The sequence below is a fragment of the Theropithecus gelada genome, chromosome X, assembly GCF_003255815.1.
Source record: "Theropithecus gelada isolate Dixy chromosome X, Tgel_1.0, whole genome shotgun sequence".
Classification (NCBI taxonomy): domain Eukaryota; kingdom Metazoa; phylum Chordata; class Mammalia; order Primates; family Cercopithecidae; genus Theropithecus; species Theropithecus gelada.
Genome location: NC_037689.1, coordinates 113908169 through 113922011, shown reverse-complemented (window position 1 = coordinate 113922011; position 13843 = coordinate 113908169).

Below are 13843 nucleotides of genomic sequence, written 5' to 3'. Positions count from 1 at the left end.
ACATATAGACACAAAAATAGAACAAAAGACACCAGTGCTTACTTAAGGGTGGAGGGAGGGAGGATGGTGAGGATTATTATAAAAAATATATGTAAGAAAGGAAAAGCCAGCAAAATATTTCAGAAATAAAAAAAGAACGTAGGTGACAAAAATGAAAGATTATGAGAACCCAATAATAATTAGACCAACTTTAAGATAAGTCAAATTTTGCCCTAGATTTCACAGATAGAGGGCCAATGAGAGTTTAGTTATCTTTAGCCTCTTCCCAAATATCTACCTGACTTTTATCTTCCTTTTCTTACATTTCAGTTACCCAGTAGATTTCAATAGTTAACCACCATTGAACCTATTTAAACATAATTATAAATAGCTGATTTCATTGTAAGTATGCCATGTAAGAAGGTACATTCAACTACTTTCCTCCATGTGTAACAAGGCCATGTTTCCTTTTCAGCTTGCGTACATTTGAACAATAAAAAAAGAAAGGTGATATCCCAAAGATCACAGTAAACTTTAAATGCTCTCAAATGACTTCTATATAGAATCGTCAATGCAATAGGGTAATATTCCATGATTTTTATATACTCATCAACCTGTTTTTCTTTACCAGTAACAATGATTATAGAATTAAGAAATTAAGAATTATATTTTTTTATCCATACAATACTTAGTCATCACTTTCAACAATAGGGAAATATAAAATTGCAATGTTCTCAGGCCCCGATTAACTTACATTTGTTTATTTAAACTACCAAAGACTCTCAACACTGTGGAAGGTGTAGACAAGTACATTTCCTAGTATCAATAAAAATAATACTAATAACTTACTTTACATAACTTTTATAGAAAGTAACTTTTATGAAAAGCTATGTTAAGCAAGTTATAGTATTATTTATCTCCTTATGACCACCCAACAGTCCTGTAGTTGGGAAAGAACTACTTTTCCCTACTTGATAAAGGTAACTAAAGAAAAGAGTCATTAAATGTCTTCCTGGACCTGAGACTCTGTGTTTTTTTTTAAACCTTCAATTGCTTCTTATGATTAAGAAAGTTTAAAAATTATTGAATTCAATAATCCACATACAGTTTTTAGCATGATTCTAGATGCATAGTATGTACCCAATAAAAGCTAGTATTAATTATATATATTACATATACTATTTATTACTAAATTGGTGGTCTTGTCACTAAGATGTGAAAGCTGATGTTTCAGGACAAGTTTAAGAAAAATACAAAAGCTTAACTGTAGGATTTGAAAGAGAATTGCTCAACATCTAGGTGGAGATCACATAACTTAATCAAGTGTATTGAAACCCAATAAGAACACAGAGTAAAATTCCATGCTTCAAATAATCATACCATGAAGTCAGTCTCTGCACAATGGCAGAGCCAATTCTAGGAATCTATGCTGAGAGAAAAATAATTTAAAATACAGAAAAAAATTTATGCACAATAATGATCATTAAAGTTTTCATGAAAGCAAACTGTTGGGGAAAAGGTAAACATATAAAACAAATTAATAAAGAAATAAGCCATTATGCAGTCATTAAAATATTATTTAAAAGAAATATACAACATAGGTAAATTAATAGTAGGTAATAATTCTAAAGTCTTCATATAAAATTATATTTCCAGGTAGGTGATGGAGTAAGACTGAGGAATAGAAGGCTCCACCTATAGTCCTCCCAACAAAGGACATTCATTTAACAGCTGTTTATACAATAAAGCACCTTCATGCAAACCAAAAACCAGGTGAGCACACAGGGTTCCTGATTTTAACTTCATATCACTGAAAGAGGCACTGAAGAGTTAGGAAAAACTGGGAGTGGAGCTCAAGCTCTAGAGTCTTGAGCTAAATCATATCCAGGGAATGATAATAACAGGTTTTTGTCTATTGGTTTCAGGTGTGACCTGACACAGTCCTAGTGGTGGTGGCCATAGAGGTGCTTGGGTCACTTCACTTCCAGCTCCAGGTGGCTCAAAACAGAAGGAATCTTGAATCATGGATGCCACCTCTCCCCAAAACTCCAACAGCAGCATTGTGGTGGGGAGAGAGTTGTTGTGCACTGGAAAGAGGGAAAGTGCAGCAATTGTGAGTCATTTAACTCAATGCTGCTTTGTCATAACAGAAAGCAAAAATGGACCAAACTCAGCTGATGCACACCACAGAAGGGGCATTTAAACCAGACCTAGCCACAGGATTTTTTATCCCAGTGATCAAAACTTGAGTTGTTGCAAATCTCAGCACCAAAGACTAAAGTGCTCTGGGGACACTAAATAAACATGAAAGACAGTCTAGGCAACAAAGACTGCAACTTCTAGGCAAGTTCTAGTGCTGACCTGGACATAGAGCCAGTGAGCTAGAGGGCACATGACCTACTGAAACTCCAGTCAGGATGGCTAAGGGAGTGCTGGCATAAATCCTCCACTAACCCCAGACTGCACAGTTCACAGCTCCAAAAGAGACTCCTTCCTTCCACTTGAGGAGAAGAGAGGAAAGAGTGGGGAGGACTTTTTCTTGCATCCTGAATAACACTCAGCCACAGCAAGATAGGACACCTGTTGTAGTTGTGCAGCCCACTTTTCAGTCCCTAGCTCCCTGATGACCTTGCTAGAAACACCCAGGTCCAGAAGGGAATGCACTTCTTTGAAGGGAAGTACCCAGTTCTGGCAGGATGCATCGCCTGCTAACTGAAGAGTCCTTGGACCCCAAATAACCAGAAGTGGTACCCAGGTACTATGTCAAGGGTGTTGGGTGACACTCTGAGACTTGCTGGCTTCAGGTGAGACTCAGCATATTCCCAGCTGTGGTGGTTAAGAGGTGAGATTTGTTTTGCTTGAAAAAAAAAAAAAAAAAAAATGGGGGGAAAATAAAGGAGACTTTGTCTTGGTCCTTAGGTACCACCTCAGCCACAGGGGAGAAGAGCACCAAGTGGGTCCCTTGGATCCCTGATTCCAGGACATGGCTCTGAGATGGCATTTGTGGACCTTCCCCGGGCTAGAGGGGAGCCCATTGCCCTTAAGGGTGAGTACGAGACCAAGCAACCTTCACCACAAACTGACTAAAGAGCCCTAGGGCCTCCAGGGAACACCAGATGCAGTCTAACAGTACTCACTGTAGGCCTGTTGGGGAGTTGGCTGTGGGGTGAGGTTTCTTTGCCTGTGTTTTCATGGGGAGGAAAGAGTATGAAGGATTGTGTCTTCTGATTTGTGTACCAGCTCAGCTGCAGTACAATAGAATACCAGATATACTTCCAAAGTTTTTGACAGTAGTCTCTGGCTCCCAAATGGCATCTGTGCACTTGACAAAGGCCTGGGAGAACTTGACACACTGAAAGGAAGAACTCAGTCCAGGCTGGCTTTGGCACTTACTGATTTTAAACTCCAGAGCTTTGAGTGAGCATAAGTCATAGCCAGAGAATAATAACAGCAGGTATTTGTCTATCAGCATCACGTCCGACCTGACATAGTCTTAGTGGTGGTGGCCATAGAAGTGCTTGGGTCACTCTACTCCCAGTTCCAGGTGGCTCAAAACAGAAAGAGAGACTCCATTTTGGAGGAAGAAAGGGAAGAGAACGAGAGTCTCTCTCTGTCGAAGATCATCAAGGTGATACCTCTATGAGTAAGCAAGAACAACAGTGTTGCTGGCTTGGAGATAAAGCAGATACAGCTTAGATCAAAACACCCAATTCCTCTTGAATATGTAGAAAGTAATCCCAAGAAGGATGGGTAAAAACAAGCCCAGACTGCAAAGACTGCAATAAATACCTAACTTTTCTATGTCTGGACAAAGAAAAATATTTGTGAGTATGAAGAACATACAGGAAAACATGATCCCAAAATATAAACTAACTAAGGTACTATGAACCAATGATGGAGAAAGAGAGATATATGAACATTCAGACAGAGAATACAAAACAGCTATTTTGAGGAAACTCAAAGAAATTCAAGATAACACAGACAAGGAATTCAGGATTTTATCACATAAATTTTAATAAGAGAATAAGATAAGTAAAATGAATCAAGTAGAAATTCTGGAGTTGAAAAATCCAATTGGCATACTGAAGAATGCATCAGAGTCTTTTAATAGCAGAATTGGTCAAAGAAGACTACCTCAAGATATTTAATAAATTTCCAAAGGTCAAGGTAAAGAAAGAATCCTAAAATCAGGAAAAGAAACAAATAACATACAATGGAGCTCCAATACATCTGATAACAGGCTTTTCAGTGTAAACCATACAGACCAGGAGAGAGTGATAAGACATATTTAAAATACCAAAGGAAAAAAAAATACCCTTTGCTCTAGCTCTAGAATATAATATCCAGCAAAAATATCCCTCAAACACGAAGGAGAAATAAAAGCTTTCCCAGACAAACAAAAGCTGGGGAATTTTATGAACACCAGACCTTCCCTACAATAAATGCTAAAAGGAGTACTCCACATAGAAAGAAAAGGACCTTGATGAGCAATAATCAATCATCTGCAGGTATAACTCACTGGTAACAGTGAGTACAGAGAAAAACACAGAATATCATAACAGTGTAACTATGTAAAGTATGCTTATTTTAAGAAGGAAAACTAAATAATGAAACAATAAGAAAACTATAGCAACTTTTCAAGACATAGTAAAGTAAAATATAAATAAAAACAACAAAATGTTAAAACAAGAGGGCAAAGGAAAATCCTAGGACCAAATGGCTTCACTGCTGAATTCTACAGCACATTTGAACTAATACCAATCCTATTCAAACCACTCTGAAAAATAGAGGAAGACAGAATACTTCCAAACTCATTCTATGAGGCTAGGATTACCCTCATAATAAACCAGAAGAAGAAACATCAAAAAATAAGACTATAGGCAAATATCTCTGAATAATATTTATGCAAAATTCCACAAGAAAATACTAGTAAACTGAATTCGACAATACATTAGAAAGATCATTCATCATGACCAAGTGGGATTTATCCCTGGGATACACAAATGGTTCAACCTATGCAAATAAATCAATGTGATATCAACAGAATAAAGAAAAAAATATGATCATTTGAATTGTTGCAGAAAAAGCATTTGATAAAATTCAGCATCTCTTCATAGTATAAACCCTCAATACACTGGATATAAAAGAAACATCTCAACAAAATAAAATCCATGTACAATAGATGTACAGCTAATATAATACTGAATGGGGAAAAGCTGAAATCCTTTCCTCTAAGATATGGGAGATTATAAGGATACCCACTTTCATCACTGTTATTCATCATGACATTGGAAATCCAAACTAGAACAATCAGAAAGAAAGAAAGGGCATCAAAATTGCAAAGGAAGAAGTCAAATTATCTTTGTACATGATATAATCTTATTTTTATAAAAATCTAAAAAGTCACAAAACAACAATTAGAACTGATGAACAAATACAGAAAAGTTGTAAGATACAAAATCAACATACAAAAATCAGTAGCATTTCTGTATGCCAACAGTTGAGAAGGAAATTACAAAGTAATCCTATTTACCATAGCCCCACATAAAACTAAACACCTAGAAATTAACCAAATAAGTGAAACATTGTTTTAATGTAAACTATAAAACATTGATGAAAGTAATCAAAGAGGACATAAAAAAATTTCATGTACATGAAATGGAAGAATCAATATTGTTAAAATATTTATACAACCCAAAGCAATCTACAGGTTCAATGGAAATCCTATCCAAATACCAATAAAAATTATTCAGAATAATAGAAAAAAAAATCCAGAAATTTATATGGAACCACAAAGCTATCTTGAGTAAACAGAACAAAGCTGGAAGAATCACATTACCTGACTTCAAAATATACTACAGAGTTGTGTTACCAAATGGTGTGGTGCTAGCATAAAAACAGACACACAGACTAATAAAACAGAATAGAGAACCAAGAAACAAATCCACACATCTACAATGAACTTTGTCAACCAAAATGCCAAGGACATACACAGGGACAAGGACAGTCTTTTCAATAAATGGTGCAGGGAAAACTGGATATCCATAAGCAAAAGAATAAAACTGGAAAACTTAAATCTAAGAACTCAAAGTATGAAAGTAGTTAACGAAAACTTAGAGAGAAAAGCTCCTAGACATTGTGCTGGGCAAAGATTTCTTGAGTAATACCTCACGATCAAGGCAACCGAAGCAAAAATAGACAAATGTGATCACATCAAGTTAAAAAGCTTCTGCACAACAGAGGAAAGAATGAAGAAATTGACAGTACAAGCCACGGAATGGGATAAAATATTTGAAAACTACACATCTGATAAGTAATTAATAGCCAGAATATAAAGAGTTCAAACAACTCTATAGGAAACAATCTAATAATCCAATCTAAAAATGGAAAAAAAGATGTCAATAGACATTTCTCAAAAGAAGACACACAAATGAAAAACAGTCATATGAAAATGTGCTCAAAATCATTTATCATTAGAGAAATGTACATCAAAACTACAATGAGATATCATCTTACCCCAGTTAAAATGACTTATATCCAAAAGATAGGCAATAATAAACACTGGCAAGGATGTGGATAATAAGGCACCTTTTTACACTGTTGGTGGGAATGTAAATTGGTACAATCACTATGGAGAACAGTTAGGAGGTTCCTCAAAAAACTAAAAGTTGAGCTACCATATGATCCAGCATTCTCAGTGCTGTGTATATACCCGAAAGAGAAGAAATCAGTACATTGAAGAGATATCTGCACTGCCATGTTTGTTGCAGTACTGTTCACAATAGTCAAGATTTGGAAGGAATATAAGTGCCCATCAACAAGTGAATGAATAAAGAAAATATTGTACTTATCTACAACAGAGGACTAGTCAGCCATAAAAAAGAGGAGACTCTGTCATTTGCAACAACATGGATGGAACTGGAAGTCACTGTGTTAAGTGAAATAAGGCAGGCACAGAAAGACAAAACTGATATTCTCACTGATTTGTGGGATCTGAAAATCAAAACAATTAAACTCCTGGAGATAGAGAGTAGAAGGATAGTGACCAGAAATTGGGAAGGATATTTGAGGAGTAGAGGGTATGTGGATATGTTTAATGGGTACAAAAATAAAGAAAGAATGAATAAGACCGTATTTAATAGCACAACAGGGTGACTATAGTCAATAATAATTTGGTTGTACATTTTTAAATAACTAAAAGAGTATAATTGGGTTGTCTGTAACACAAAGGATAAATGCTTGAGGGGATGGGGACCCTATCTTTCATGATGTGATTATTACACTTTGCCTGCCCTTATGAAAACATCTCATGTACCCTATACATATATACACCTGCTATGGACTCACAAAAATTAAAAATAAAAAAAGTTTAAACTTCTACTTCTAATGTAATCTCATTCAGGTATGAAATGTATAGAAAAAGAAGGAGATATTTCCAAATATTATTGTGGCTATTTACAAGGTTTTGAATATTGGGTGCTTCCACTTTTTTATACTTTTTAAAATTTTGTAGAATTTCCACAAAGTACAGAATAAAAAAATGTTATTTCTTAAGTAAATGAATAATGCGAGAGATCATCTTGTTTCCTGCCACCATATTAGCTTTGCATGCTCTGTCTCCATGATATAAATACATGAATGGTTCTCCCAATTCCATGATATTGGAGCCACATTTGCATTCAGTATTGACCAAGGCAACCTCTTTGGGCTTTTTTAAGGAGCCAGTATGTTCAAAGTATAACCTGGCTTCAGTCTGAATATTGCAAGCAGAAATAGATGGAATATTCAAATACTTGACTAACTTTTAAAAAAAATTAAACAGCTCTTCTAGTAATGTTCAGATCTGCATCCACCATCTGAATTTTGGTGCTGTTGTGCTAAGCACACAGATGGTCTCTCAGTTGTCTGCCTTTCTGATTGCTCCGAATCAAAATCTGCTTCCACTAAAGCCAAAAGCAAAGCTAGTAAATTACTGTTTACCCTATTGAGATATGATAAGGAAGAAGCTGTGATAATGTCCTATGCACACTGGTGCTCTTCAGTTAGTGTTATCCGACTCCAAAGTAAGTAAATTGAATGGAACCAAACAGAGCTATTGAAGGAAATTGCCTTCAGCTGATATTTTATAATGCTCTGTCTTGTCTTCAAGGTCTGTGAATATGGTTAATTCAAATCTTAAGGCCAAGTTCAGAAAAGTTCCAGCTCATCAGAAAGCTCCCAGAAAAACCTGGACAAAAAGAAATTGGCACATTTCAATCTGTATTACTATCTAACTGAACTCCGCACCTCCTCAGTATTGAGTTATTTAATGCATGTGAAAGAAACTCTCTCTTATCTATTTTCTTGCTGGATCTTCTGGAGAAAAAAAAGTCAGCTTCTGAGGAATTCATTTAAGGAATATGGCTACATTCATTACTGTGTAAAAGTAGTGAGACCAGAGGAAAATTGCATACTTAGATTTAGCTGATACGGCTCAACAAAAGATTAAAAGAAATACTTGGAACTCAAGCCATGGGAGAAGCAGATAATGAGAAGTGGAGCAGAGAATATGGCAAAAATAGCATATATCATATTGGTAGCTTAGCAATAGTTAGCAGAGAAGCTTGAAGGGTCATATGGGTCTGGAGAATGCTACTACCCAGGGCCTTGAGGATTTTCAGGCATTTTCATTTACTCAGTCCAGTGTAGCTGAAAAGGGAATAGAGTTCTAGTCCAAGTTGTAAATGAATAATAGAAAAATGGAACTACTCCCTCAGTAAAGCAAAGAAGGATATTGACTGCAAATAGGTTGGAATTAGGTCATTCACATTACCTGATGTATCCAAGGATAGCTAATGTTTGACTACTCTTACTGTGTATTTCATCGGCTTTCATAAAGCTGGCACCTCAAATGCCATATTTTACTTGCAGTAAATTATTTTTGCTGCACTCATCCCAACTAGCCAGCATATACTATTGCTCATGACTCAGTAGTGAGGAAAGAAGTCAGTTATTGGCGGAATCTTCTGGTAGCTGCAGCATGAGTGAACATAGCTCAGGCTGGCAGCTGGGACATTTTGCTATTTACCATAGATCGGGGCTAGGAGATGCACAACCTTATATCTCATTCTATGCAGAATACTTATAGTGTCTTTTCATCTAAAAATAGTTGCTCTCTTTCAGTGACTACACCCAATTTTAAGAATCATCAGTCTTCTCTGTTATTCCTCCCCATCAAAGTAGGATGCTACCTATAGTGTGGAACTCTGATAGTAGATGCATTCTCCTCATACCAATAAAAGTCACGTCTGAATAAGTATTCATAAAAATTAGTTAAATTAAACCTAAACCTTGGATTACACTTTTCCCAGAATTAGATTCATCTATTTTAAGAAACAGCAATATCCTCTTTTATTCTAACAAGCAGAGTGATCATGAGCACATCATTTCACTTTTTATGGTCTTAGTTTCTTCATCTGTAAAATAAGAGGATATGAATAGGTGATGTCATTGTATGATTATATGAATAGAGATACAGAGGTGAAATTTTAAAATGGCATTCTGATTCTTTTATGCAAATTGATGACAAAACTAAATAAATCAGAATTTTCAGTGAGTCTGATACTTGCTTTCATGTACATAACATGTGGAAGGACATTGTCAACCATGGTCTGGTCCTTCCCTGCATCTTCAACTCCATCTTAGGCTGCTTCCAGACGTAGATTTTATTTTCGTTATATCAATCTAACTATAGGACATCACATACAATATTCTCATGAGGGGGACCTACCCTGAAACTTATGGCCTGGAGGAGCAGAGAATGGTATTGGATTATAGTGGACAACCTCAATCCCAAGAAAAAAGAGGAAGGAAGATTCTAGGCCACATATATCCAGCTTCTACTGAAAAGTTTGGTTGGAATAAAAGGTGGGGTCAGTTGAGTCCTAGCCTTGGGTCCTCTGTTGAAAGTCAATGGGTGTGGGTTTTCAGCAACATGATTCCTGTTTGCCCACTTATCTTATGTTTTTGTTATTGTTGTTGTTGTTACTAAATGCTACTTTCCAGGTCTGATTGCACACTATTCTTTAAAGCTACAAATCCCTGTAAGTAAAGGCAACTGTTTGTGAAGTCAGAAGGTAAGAAGAAAGGAAGAGGGCACAAATATTATTAAGGCTTTTGTTGTTGTTGTTCCAGGGCCTTTACTGAGCAGGGAAGATACATTCTAACAGTCTTGTCCCAGAGATAATTATTTGGATTAATAACTAGGAGATGAGGTAGAAAGTTTTGTGCTTACAAAGCAGTTCAGTATTTAGTCAGTTTTGCATCGGGGCTTGAAACATTGTTTCTATTTTATTGACTGGCTATTTAATCAGCACCTTTGTGGTACAGAATGCATCTAGAATACTGGTGGCTTTGATTACAGTTAGTTCCAGAAGGAACCTTAGGGATTGTCTAGTTTGACATTCTCAGTTGTCATAATAGGTATCTATCTTGTTAATCGCTGTTTCTGTAACACCAAGTACAGTGCCTGGCACATACTAAGTGCTCAATATATGTTGAATTTGCAAGTAAGGAAACTGACTTCTAGTATGATTAGTTATAAGACTAGCTAGTAGAAAAACTGGGGCCAGAATCTAGGTCATCAGCCATCCAGTCTTGCTACAACTTCTTTCTACACCACATCTGCATGGTGACTTAAAATGCAAGTCAGAGTTTGAATATGGGCACAAATATTCAATGATGATGCTTTATTAATGATACTTAATGGTTAGAAGTATGGCTCTGGAGGCAGGCTGCCAAGGTGCAATATAGGCATAGCAACATATTCAGTCCCATAACCTTGTGCAAGTTACTTAACCACTCTGAGGCAGAATTTCTTCATCAGCAAAATGGAAGAATAGTATCCACCTCACAGGGTTGCTGTAAGAATTAAAATAATGAATGCATGTAAAGTGCCAAGAATCTTGTATGGTACATAATAAATGTAAGCTATTATTACTGATTATTGTTCCTGCTATTATAGTTGATAATTCTATCTTTGGCCGCTTCACATGTATTCTTCTCTATTTGAAGTTTGAATAGTAAAATGATGTAAATGGGCATTTCTTAAACTCATTTTTGTCTTAAAGGTTACAAAGTTACACTTTGGTACTGACATTACAGGATCCCAAATGCTACTCAAGGCATATCAGGTAGCCTTTCATTAGATTATTTGTATGAATCTGGTCTTGGAAAATGAGACATAATTAACCAGAGCTTGTCAAGTTGATAAAAATCCCAAGTCTTAATTATTTACAAAAACCCAAAATGGAAAGAAACCTTACAACTTTTTCTTTGAGTTTGATAGTTGAGGTGGAAAATTTGTCTGGATGTCTACTCTGTATAAGTCAACCACACCCAAAAGTAAGAAGTGATAAAGTAATTTTGGCAGGTGCTCGATGTCAAACTTAGGTGAATGAAAATACAGATTTCCTTTCTCTGACTAGGAGACAGAAAATAAATGAGAATATTCTGGAATATAGAGAGATTACAGCAGGCTTTGAGACATATGTCAATAAAACAATGGGAAACAACTAAAAGTAGGGATTAGAAGGTCCACTAAGTATTTACCTGTCTGACTCTGATATCTGAATGGCTAAAAACTAAGTGAAAAAAAAAAATCTCCAATGAAGTCAACTTCAACAACAGTTTTCACAGATCATTTAGCAGATTTTCCGGAAGGCTTTGAAATAATACTAGCTGTGGCTAACACAATTGAAATGTAAAAGTAGACTGGCTTTCCAGAGCTCCAGTGGCACAATTGGTTAGCCCATGGTAGTTAGGTGAAAATAGAGTGGCTTTGTTCCACTTAAAAATCCTTCGAGCACATGTAAATTTCAACACCTGATTTCACCGCTATGTCACCTCTGTGCTGAAAAGGAATTACTTCCTGGAAGAAGGTATGGTTCACGTCTCACGTTCTTTGTTTAAAATTTTTAATTTTCATGGGTACATAATAGGTGTATGTATTTATGGGGTATATGAGATATTTTGATATCAGCATGGAATGTATAATAACCACATCAGAGTAAATGGAGTATCCATCACCTCAAACATTTATCTTTTGTTTTACAAAAAATCAAATTATCTTTTAGTTATTTAAAAATGCACAAACAAATTATTGTTGACTATAGTCACCCTGTTTTGCTATCACATACTAGATCTTATTCAATTTAAAATGTTTTTTTATCCATTAACCATCCCCACCTTCTCACCCTCTGCACTACCCTTCCCAACCTCTGGTAACCATCCTTCTATTCTGTATGTCCGTGAGTTCCATTGTTTTAATTTTAACTCCCACAAATAAGTGGGAAAAGGCAAAATTTTTCTGTTGCCTGCCTTATTTCATTTAACATAATGACCTCCAGCATCATTCATGTTGTTGCAAATGACAGGACCTCATTTTTTTTATGGCTGACTGTGTACATGTGCCACACTTTATCCATTCATCCATCTGTGGACACCAAAGTTGAGTCCAAATCTTGGCTATTGTGAACAGTGCTGCAATAAACATGGGAGTGCAGATATCTCTTTGATATACTGATTTCCTTTCTTTGGGTATATACCCAGCAGTGGGGATTGCTGGATCATATGGTAGCCCTAGTTTTAGTTTTCTGAGGAAACGCCAAACTGTTCTCCATAGTGGTTGTACATTCCCACCAACAGTGTATAAGGGTTCCCTTTTCTTTACATCTCTGTATTTCAGATAAAGTTTATTGCTGAGGCCCATCTATTCTCTGAACTGGAAACAAACTTTTCAGAGAATTACCAGAGTAGGAGATGACTCCACTTTACTGATATCATCATTGTCTTTTTAAAGATATGCAGCAACTATGACTGTGAAATGCTATACCTTTTCCTAGACAGCTGTTCTAGGCTCTGTTCTCTAAGAGAATAACCTAAGATGTCATAGAGACATCTGAGTGTAGTGGTAACAATATCAGATAGAGAGATTCAAGTATTGATTCTTCTGTTTACTAGATGCTTGACCTTGGAGCAGATAATTTGTTTTATTTTCTGCCTTATATTCCTCAAAATGAAAGATGTCTTACTAATAATTGCTAAAGTATTTTGTAGTCTATGTAAAATAGCTGATTGCTATTGTTACAGGAAAGGGGTCTCAAGCCAGACCACAAGAGAGAGTTCTTGGATCTCATGCAAGAAAGAATTCAGGGTGAGTTCACAGTGCAAAGCAAAAACAAGTTTATTAAGAAAGTAAAGTGCTAAAAGAACAACTACTCAGTAGACATAATAGGGCATTCCAAAAAGTAAGAGGAGGAATATGTCCACCCTAGGTACAATGCATATATATACATATTATATATATGATATATACACATATATATACATATATAGGATAAAAAATTATGTGGAGATGTGCTCTGCTACAAGGTTTTGTGATAAAGGATTAATGTCCTTAATTACTATATTTTACAAGAATCAATATTATTATTTTTAAAGCAAAATTAGGAATGCATTTGTTCTCAAGATACTGGGATATCTGGACACTCCCAAGTCTGGGTCTATTTAATAAACATTATCAATCTGTTCTCTTAACTGTAAACATCAAGAGGCTAAGAATACTTAACTTTCTGGGAATGCAGCCCAGCAAGTCCCAGTCTCATTTTCCTAACCCTCACTCTGGTTTGAATGCCTCCGACATATTTCTTCCCTCCCTTTAGAAGAGGACCCTTAATCCTAAGGGTTGCGGAAGGACAGAGATCCATCTTCTGTAACTTCTTCAGGCTGAATAGGAGCAATGATATTCCTGCCTAACTATTGGTCTTTTGCGTTCAGGGTAGAGAGGAGCTCAGTCAGAAAGCACTGGCATGGTGAAGGTCATTTA